This window comes from Dermacentor albipictus, unplaced genomic scaffold (genome assembly GCF_038994185.2).
Source record: "Dermacentor albipictus isolate Rhodes 1998 colony unplaced genomic scaffold, USDA_Dalb.pri_finalv2 scaffold_19, whole genome shotgun sequence".
Taxonomy (NCBI): domain Eukaryota; kingdom Metazoa; phylum Arthropoda; class Arachnida; order Ixodida; family Ixodidae; genus Dermacentor; species Dermacentor albipictus.
Window position 1 is genome coordinate 482,294 of NW_027225573.1, and position 10,509 is coordinate 492,802.

The 10,509-nt window shown below is 45.9% G+C and overlaps 1 long non-coding RNA gene across 1 annotated transcript; it reads left to right on the forward strand.

Annotated features, from left to right (window-relative positions):
• The first annotated feature begins 5,497 nt into the window (after window positions 1–5,497).
• Window positions 5,498–10,248, forward strand: LOC139052165 (uncharacterized). Its single transcript, XR_011509753.1, has 4 exons — window positions 5,498–5,605; window positions 6,436–6,478; window positions 7,310–7,415; window positions 9,652–10,248. It is a non-coding gene; the product is annotated as an uncharacterized lncRNA (long non-coding RNA).
• The last annotated feature ends 261 nt before the right edge of the window (window positions 10,249–10,509 follow it).

The window sequence follows — 10,509 nt, forward strand, 5'->3', positions numbered from 1 at the left end:
CAACTCGCCAGGTGCCGCAGCCGACCCCCCAGGTGCGCAGCCAACCCGCCAGGTGCCGCAGCCTACCCCCCAGGTGCCGCAGCCTACCCCTCGAAAGCCACGGGCACCCCGTAGACAGCCCAGGCAGCAGGAACTCGAGGGTGCCGTGGTGACGGCTACTGCCGAATACGTTCGCCAGGGCCAGTTGGCGGAAGCCAAAGCTCAAGAGGACGTCCGCTTCCGCCAACAACTGCTGCAGCAAAACCGGCAGGTATGTGTAAGGCCACAGATATATATTTTTCTGCGTATGAAATTGATGAGCATATGACCTCTCTAAAGATTGTATTAATCAGTGAACAAGCATAACGTATACGTGTAGTCCTGTGGTGATATCTTGTAGACATTCACGTGATATAACGTGTGTAAATATCTATGCAATTATGTGGCAAAAAGAAAAAAAGTGGCGTTAAGTTCAAGGAAGCAGGTACAGCAATGCAACGCGTCCTAATGGAATGCGACGGCACAAGTTTGATGGGCCAGAAAGATATTTCCAGTGTTTGAATATACAATGACAAGACAATAGCCTGCAAATGCGGATGAATGCAACACACGAAGGCCTTGTTACTGATCTTCTGTAATTAAACTAATTACAGAGCTTTGCTAACAGCACCACGAGGCTCACATGCAGAACCTGCGGTAGCACCACGAGGCCCACATGGAGAGCCTGCGGCACCTTAGGGAGGAGGTGGTGGGAATGCGGGAAGTGCAGCCGCAGCGCCTCGAAGTGCAGTGGCAGCGCCTCGAAGTGGCGAATCGGTCGCACGAGACCAACCAGCGCTTGCTTCAGCTGCTGCTGGCTGCACTGGGGCATGGTCGCAGCCAAGCCCCTCCCCCCTCTCAGGCCCCGCATAATTAAAGGAAGCAAATGTAGCATAGGCAAGGAATTTGTAACTTATCTTAAAATTTGCTGATGTATTAATGATATAAAGGGCAAATATTGATAGTTTGCAAATAAATAATTGCTGAAGTCACCCTTTAATGCAGCCACAGGTAGCATAGCCATTGCAGCATGAATTTTTTCTTCAAGATATACATCAGCCATAAGAGCGTACACACCATCAGGCTCACCTGCAAAAGTGCCAGTAGGTCTGGTGTGTGCGGGCATTCCGACTGTGGCACTGCGATTTTGAGGTGCTTAGTTATTGTCATGTCAATTTAAGCACGACGCTACACTGCAAGTGTTCTGCAATTTTATCCTTGTCATCGAATGGCGAAAGTTTCAGGCCTTAATTTAATGTTGAAAGCAACCTGTCAATATACACAGCAAAAAAGAAAAGAAAAGTTATAAAACTTCCTTGCCTATGCTCCTTCTTTTCATTTGTAATGTTTATTCTTTGTTGCATATGCATATTTGTTTGTGTCACTACGTACAGAGCTGGAATGTCTCTTTTCTTGTACATCTGTCTCATTATCAAACATTCTGTTGTCATTCAGTGATCTTTCAGGTTATGATACATTGTATGTTTAGCCCTTGTGGGGCAATTTGTGTGCAATATTTATGCAGCTTGTCTTACTGAATGTCAATGTCAATGTATGATGTTATGGCTCTTTCAGTTTCAGAGCGCCACGACAGCATGTTCCTTTGACATGTAGTCATGTACCTATACATTTCGCTGTGATAAATATTCGGTTGGCGTGGGATTTAAGCACCTGCTTATTTTTGTTGCTGGTGCACTTTAAGCCAGTTGTTATTACTGTGTACTTGTGTAGCGTAGAACAGTTTTCTTGAACGATGCATGCCGTTACCTGTGATATTTTATGGTGCAGTTACCTGTGAATCTTTTGAATGCAAGAACAATGTGATGCAATATTTATTCCAACGTGTCTGTGATGTGTTGCATAATGTCTCTACTACTGAGTAGTCATGATTCTCACACTTCTTCAATGTAGAGACTGTCGCGTGTGATGTGTACATAAACAACTGTTACTGTAAAGAAAAGTGTATGCTGAAGGCTGAAATATAGAAAGGTGCAGTTTTCCTCTAGTGCTTTTATTTACACATCGCAACCACATTTCTAGTGCTAGCTTGCACTGTACAAATATTACTGCATAACATTGCTGAGTTCTGCTATATACAAGTGAGGTCACTTTGTTGAAATCTATCAACTGCTCGTGCGTGCACACACTTCACGGGAGCCACAGTGTTTGACATGTCGGATGACCAGTTGGACGGCATTTTCGTCGCTAGAAAGGAACTTTGCCATTGTTGCGAGACAAAACGGTGGAGGACCTAGAAGCTGCGCGTGCAACAGCACGTTCCATGGAGCGGAAGGTGTGACGTGCACTGCACATCTTGGCTTTTGTGAGCTTCTGTGTGCTAGTAGAAAGTGAGGAGACAGGCGCTTATGTCCATCAGTGCGTAAGGGGATACGAGTAAGAATAAAAATTCTGCAGGCTACATGCATCTAGATGACGCAGCAGCAACGAGTAAATTGTGGCAGACACTTTGAAAATGCACTTATTTTTAGCTTGATTTCAATCTCATATGTCACCACTAAAGATACTGTTTCACTTACTATAAGTGCAGGCTTTACATATACCTTCACTACACAACTTTTACGTACCCGCCGTGGTTGCTCAGTGGCTATGGTGTTAGGCTGCTGAGCACGAGGTCGCGGGATCGAATCCTGGCCACGGCGGCCGCATTTCGATAGGGGCGAAAACACCCGTGTACTTAGATTTAGGTGCACGTCAAAAAACCCAAGGTGGTCGAAATTTCCGGAGCCCTCCACTACGGCGTGCCTCATAATCAGAAAGTGGTTTTGGCACGTCAAACCCCATAATTTAATTTTTTTACCAGCTTTTACATTTCTCAACAAATCATGAAAGCTTTTCATTACGCAGACATCAGCTACAACTTAGCACGGGAAATGTATCTGCAATTTCACAGTATGAAATGCACAATACAATTATTCAAAACTGTGTACATGCACCCAGCGATGCTGACGTTGCTGTTGACGTCGCAACTGCCGCCGCACACTCCTCAGGTAACGCATGTGCTGCGCACGGGTTGTGCCAAACATGCCAATCACACTGTCGCGAACAGCCCGCCCTCTCAAGTAGTGCATTCTAGACCGTGTTTCGGGGCAGACTGTGTGGCATGGGGACGCCGTTATTGTTAAGCTCACTACTGCCGCTGCTGCTGTCGTCATCGCTGTCATCGCCTGATTCTATGTCGCCTTCAGAAGGGCGAAGATTGTGCAACACAGCACATGCCGCGACAATGTTGGCTGCACGTTCCGGCTCGTACAGGAGGGTGCGATATCGCTGAAGGCAGCGGAAACGGCTCTTTAAGAGCCCAATGCACCTCTGCACTACGGAACGCAAGGTGGCATGTGCTGTGTTGTACTGCCCCTCGGCTGTGTGCACTGGAGGATGGCCGGGAACTGGGGTCAGGAGGCGCGGCTCCAATGGGTAGCCACTGTCACCTGCTCAAACATGGAAATAGTAGATTGAGTACACCTCTGACGAGAGGCAAGTTGTCAACTGAGTAAAGCTACATCATTCAACAAAGCTAGACTTCAGGGTTGCAAGTCCCAAGTAAAAGCATGAGTTGAGCATGTCCATACCCGGCACAAACTCTTAACCAATTTACAAGTGCATTACTCGGTGCCTGCCACAAAGAAGAAATCAACACTTGTTGGTGCTATCAATGACAGTAGTAGCAGTAGCACTAATGTGTGTTCTTCTGCTTCTGGCAGGCACTGGGTGCAATCAGAACTAATACGTGTTGCTTTCGTCTGCTCCTCACAGACATATAATGTGCTTGTAACTTAACACTTCGAACATTGCCAATGGCGGCAGTCAATGTCTTAATTTGATTTTTTGCTCCTGACTTACTCATGTTCTTGTAGTTTGGTTAAAAGTTTGGGTTGGAGCGGACAGGGCATTCTGCGCTACTGAAGCGTGACTGCGAAAAAAAAAGTTTTTCCTCACCGAGGAGGTATTCCCCGGGATTCACGATGCGCCCCGCTTGGAACCGCCGACGCAACCATGTTGTCCACCAGACGAAAGCGTCGTGGTCCCACCCCGCTCGCAGAGGGTCCAAGGCCAAGATTTTCATGTCCGCGTCGCAGATCTGAGGTAAAACGTAAACAGAGAAAGTGCCCGTTGACCAGATCAACGTAACTTTCAAAAACGATAGCAGAAAACGTGAGTTTTACTTACGAACATGCAGTTGAGGGCGTAGTATCCCCTGCGGCACATGAACACAGCCTTGCGTTCACCCTTGGGTGCGATAATGACTATGAGGCTGCCGTCTACGCATCCGATGACGCCGGGGATAACGCCGCGCCGAAGGAAACCCTCCTTCACGGCTGCCTTTTCCTCAGCTGTCTTTGTCAGCCTCTGCCAACTTTTTTAGACCACCCCCACTTCACCTGTCTGTCATGCTTTGACGTGTACACACTGATTATGCATGATTTGACTGAACAAAAGAAAAATAGTTATTTCTGATTCGACTACTTTTCCCCATTACCCCTTGGCTATTGTTCAAAAGTTTTCGGTCTGCACCGATTTCCCCGGCCTGTCACGCGACGTCACAAAACCGCAAGAACTCACCGCGTCAATGGGACGTTTACGTGCTAAAGATGCATTGATATGCCGAACAAAACTGCATTTTCATTCTGAATAGCCGCTGGCTGCCCCGTTCCGAAAAGAATAAAAGATGACTGCCGCCGATCGCTCAGGCACTGGCTACTGGCACCTGCCGGAGAGCATGGGTTTATTTGCGTGTAATACAACTTTTTGCGGGGCCGCATAACGTTTTCGAGCATTTTCGGCATGTTTACGACCTCGTTTAGCCAACTCTTCTTTGCTGAGGATCCGTTTTAGCGTCATTGTTAAGTTTCCGTTGCCTGCCGCCGCGACTGTCGACGACCCGCCGTAAGCTAAGTAAGGGAAAACGCACCAATCACAGACGCTGACACCGCCCTCTTTATCCGGTTATCGATTTTCAGTGCAGTAGCTCGGCCCCATTGAATCCCTCTCCACTTGAGCGCGCTCTTCGCCTCTTGTGAGCCAATTACACTGTAAACACAAATGAGCCCATATGGGCGTTTTTACAGTTGATATGCCATTTTTCCCCTCTAGCCTAAAATGAGTACTCCCACGAGAAGAAGTAAAATAAGCTAGAACCACTATTATACCCCCGGCCCCATTTGAAGGGCCATTGCGGTTGTAAAATGGGGGTTTTCAAGGAATAACGGTGGCGTACGGGAAAGTGGGAGTGTTGAAATACACCCATATCTGAGACGAGCCAAATAGAGAAAAGAATAACTCAGCCGTGACCAAGAAGGCAGGCAGCCGCAGCGACAATTTCAGTAGGATTTCTGCAGTCAGATTCGAAATATCCCGCGCAATGTGTGTCGGCGCTGTTTTTCTGTTCGGAGTGGCCGCGCCTTGGTGCTGCAGAGGACGCCGAAAGTCGGAACTACGCGCGGAGGAACACAAGCCTTCGGAGCGCTCGCGCGCGCGCGTTGCAAGTTGTGATCGAGCAGCCATTTGACTGCACATTCTTCTACCGTGGTTGATGTTTCACACTGCCTTGAACCTTAAAGACTCCACGGTAAGTGACTTTGAACGATTATTACACGTTCTATGAGTGTGCATATGTTCTAAATGAGGAGACGCGCTGATATGACTTATTGAAGGTCTGTACAACATGGCGCGACAGTTGGCCGTCTAGAACTATTTTGCACGATCACTGTGTTTCTTTGAGCTTTGTCGTAATCGAGGTGACTTGAGTGTTTAGGGTCAAGCGAGTGTACTTAAACATTTGAATGTTACATGATGAGGGACTGTGCCACGTCTTTAATAGGGTGGATGTGAGCATTCGACATGTTCCCCGAAGCGCAAGCCACTACCATAATAGTTATGTGCAGTGCGAGGTGAGCTAAGCTTCGCCGCCTAACCGCGGCCTGAAAATGTGGCGGCTCGTTAAGGGTTTACTGCGGTGCGCGTGTGTGAGTATTTGTACAGCGATCATTTGAGCGAGAACCGGCGGCGCTTCTTTGTGCGCGGTATCTGCTAGCTGGCGCGTACGCGGCGCCAGTCCCCTAGCTCGTGCGACTGTGTGCAGTAGGTCGCTCACTAAGCGCGCATTGTGCAGATTTGCCAGTACTCTCCGTACTATCGTCTGTGTCTCTTCGCGCCCACGCCGCTGATTGTGCAGGGAGTGTGCGACTGCGGCGTGTAGCATGTAGAGCCTGCGCCCGTCGACTTTGATCTACGGGCGTGAAATGTCGGCGGCGCGTTTGTGGTATTAAAAGCGTGTGGTGAGCTTCCAACGGCACTACGAGTCAACGCCGCATGAACTGCCGGTCAGCGTATGAGAAACGCTTTATAGTTTATAGTTAGCGTACTGCTTGGCGGTAACAGTGTCCTTCTTTGATTCAGATTACTGGATACGCCGTCACTTGAACCTCGGCGGCCGGAGCAGGTGAGTACCAGTGGCGCCGGCACCTCGGCGGCCAGAAAACGATGCCTGTGCCGTGACGGGATATATCAATTTACGCGACAGAATTGCCGGCGATGGCTCATACGGGCGCGTCGCTCCATGGCTGTGTTGTTTGCTGGAGGCCGCCACTACGCCTGCCGTGCACATACTACGCTACATCTATACAGTCGATGTTTGTGCAATGTTGTTATTCAACAGCTGGCGCTGTGCACTGGATACCTGAACTTGTTTAATGTTTAATTACTTTGCTGCTTTGCCGTTGCGTATTGGGTACAGATATTGAGTTTTGAATTCTAGGTGCCAAATTCACACAAAAAAGTGGCGCTTTTCAACTCCGGATCATATCACACATCATAGCATCTTCCTATATTGCACGAATATTAATAACAAAATTTCTACTGCTGGTGAAAAAAGAAAGGCAGGTCGATCAACCTGTATCTGTGAGAAAAATGTGCTTGAAGTCTGCCATCGTCTATTATAAAAAGGTAATACCTTGGTATTCAATGTCAGTAACACTCATAAGTTATGCATCCTTTTGTGAGAAATAATTTGTCTTAGAAGCCATTCATTGTAAGGGATCAGTAAACATCTCATAGCTTAAGTAGTGCATAAGTGTATGAGTTAGGCAAAGGCTTTAGTTTGTAAAGAGCAAAGCCATTAAGGTATAAAATTTTGGCAAGCTTAGTTTAACAATAAGCTGACCAATATACAAAACCTATTGTAGCAGCAGATGCTCTCCAAGATAAACTGGCGACCAGCTTTTTCGTGTTCTATGTGATCATTGTAGTGTCAACTTTTTCTCTTTTATTTCAGGACTGTGGTTGCGGCCGTTTCGTTGCCAGCTGTGAGGATGAAGCAGCTTCATAACCGGAGATCAGTCGCCTCCCATCAGTTTCCCTTTTCAGCAATAGAGGTCTTGGTATGCTCTTACCTAGAGTTTATTTTATTACCCTATATGTTTTAAGTGCAATGGCTAGTTTAGCGGCATCACTTAGAGTGATTGGTGTGACACCTGTTCCATGGGACGTACGCAGGTTATCCCACGTAAATTTAGCAAACTTTAAAAAATATGCATGTGCCACCTAGCTGCACAGAACCTAGGTAATGTTGTTTCCTGTCTCTTGGAAATACTTAGATTTTCTGCATTTTGCCTAATTACCTAATTATTCTTAATCAAATAATCGATCCCGATAATCAAATAACAACGATCCCGCCGCGGCTCGAGGCCGCAACGAGATGCTATGACCAAGATGTTCAAACCCAGGCCGTCCAGCAGATCTCGGCGGCCCTCGAAAGGCAACGACCGAGCGAAACCGGAGGGAGGCTGCCACCCCAAAGGAGGGGCAGGCGCGGTCGACCAAAGGGAATAGTGCGGCCGCGGCCGAAGTAGAGGCGCCACACGCCGCGAAGACGTCATGGCCGCGTCACGGTAACGCCTCCCTAACATGGGAAGGCTAACCGTTCTGCAGGCGTTCAGAACAAAGTTTCGTCACTCACTCACTCACTCAGATATTATAATTAGATAAAAAGTCTCAATTACAAAATTGTAGTGCAACGTGAACATTTTCCAGTACAGCTTTCTGTGGCTCAATATGTGCTACATAACGTGTTTGGAGGAGCATGAAAGAAGCCTGAGCATCCCGCAGAGTGCCTTGAGTGTGTGTGTGACAGCACCTGTGTTGTGTTCTTCCTTCAGTCCTCGTCTTTTGCGCTGTACAAACATGTCGACCTCAAATGGCCAGTCCCGTGGCAGCTTTGCATGTATTTGAGTGTGTGCCCTGTATAGGCATGTGTGTTCCAGTAAGAAAAAAAATATTGAAGGAGCCTAACGTGATGTATTTCAGGACAAGTGTATGATGTAAATGACTATGTGAAAATAAAATAGGAAACCGAAACAAGACTTCACAGTAGAGATATGTAGGTGTGTGCATCAGCATAATGACAAAACTCTCGTGCAAGTTTAGAAAATAGTCATTAAGTTAGTTTCTGTCATTCTTCTCTGTCACATTATTATTGCAAAAATGTGCTCTCTAGTATTGCACCATTAAAAACACAGTTCAAATACATCATTTGCTGGCACCTTCACATTCATAGCAACATAGAGAGGAATGGTTAAAAATTTGCTTTGCTTCTCTGACCTTCATTTTAGGTCCTTCTCATGTTTGCTGAGCTTCTTAATGTATCATAGACACCCTCCAGTGTTTACAGGCAGCTTGAGCACATTATGCCAGATTGTGGAGAAACTGCAGAGGTCGCAGTGTCTATAGCGATGCCCGGTATATGCAAGTTTCTTGCATGATGCATTATGCTCAGTACCAATTAGATTAACTTATCATTTTAGCAAAAATCTTTGTTTTCGAGATATATATCAATGTGTGTCCAAAGAACTGCACTTTTTAAAAGAGTTGCTCATTCTCTAAGTCTACTGTTCGGTGTTGTAAAATGCATGTATGTTGGACAGCATAGTGTTTGGCCTTCACCTGAAGGTAGTAGTGGCCCATTTGCATGTGCATAAAGCTGCAGTAAGCCAAATGTGAAAAGATAAGGGCTAATACGATACAGTCATGTAGCAAAATTTACACATCAGCAAACTGTTTAATGCAATCCCTAGGAAAGTAAGCAAAAATATAAGAATGTGCTTATATGATAAACAGTACCTATGTTTCAGGTTCATAGCCTTCTACTGCCATATTCCATAACAGTTCATTATTTAACACCCTAAAACTGTTGGCCCTGTTTATGTCTATGGTGCATGCAATCTTTGAGTTATAGCAGCAGCTATCCACCTGTTCACTTTGTTGCACATTTGTATTGTTTATCTACTAAGTCTGGCCCTGGAAGTGTTAGGCAGTGCCACTTGTGGCGTTGGTGCGGCATGCAACACATCCTTCTAACCACAGGTGTCATGTATTATGTGAACCTAAGTTCAATTCATGTAATGCACAAAAGTTCCATTTGAAAGGATGTGCCATATTTGTCACCATTGCCATGAGTAGCACTAGCTGACAGTCACAAGGCGAGACGTTAACCTTGCTCAGCTATTATACAAAACTATTTTACATACAAATGTAGTAATTAGTATACATGCCAAAAGCCTCACAGAATAAAATTTTTGATCTGCATCGTACAACGATTGTTATTTTGCTTTACCTCAGGATGCCTTTCTACCGGTGTTGCATCCTGTGACTGACCACTCCAACGATCTCGGCAGAATCGTTACGCAGGCGTGTTCTTTTGTGATTCTCAGTACTGATATTTTGTAGTTTACGTTCGATGTAAATGCACAGATCGAATGAAAAACAGGTTAAAAGATGAGCTCACAGCCACTGTGTCCAAACGTTTGTGAGGAAGGAACATCTTTGTTACAAGTTGTAATTATAGCAACACAAGAGAGTACACATCAAACCACTAGTACCTAGCAAGCCTTATACACAGCATTATACCGTAGAAGCCAAAACATCAGGCGAAAACCTGTACTAAACTAGGGACTGTATTAAAACGTTTTGGAGGCTTGAAGTATTTCTTGGGTTACTCGGTGTAATTGCTTGAACTGAACTGACATGTCCTGCAAAACAGTTTGCATTCGCATTTGATACAATCTGCAGCAAGATCTGAACAAAGGGCTGCAATACTGTAAGAGCTTCCTATTGAAGTAGCAACCAGTCTTCCCAGTGTACTGCAGCCTCAGGAAAATGAAATGTGGCACACTGCACCACATGCACACACAACAATTATTAATCCATAAGCATCTTTACACTGTGCTTGTGTAGGACTGGGCTACTGGCTGTTTGTTCGTGACCGAAACAACTACGTACATAAAGACTGTACTGGGAAGCCACTATCTTTTTCAGTTAGTGTAACAGTCCATAAACATATGGATTTACATGAACATTTTGTCTGCCACACTTTTAATTGTCGTTTTTTTGCGCTCTTGCTTTGATAGCTGGGAGACATTTCAGGCTCGCTGAAGAGACAGGTAGCCCAGTAGCTGCCCTCACAAAGTTGTTATTTTG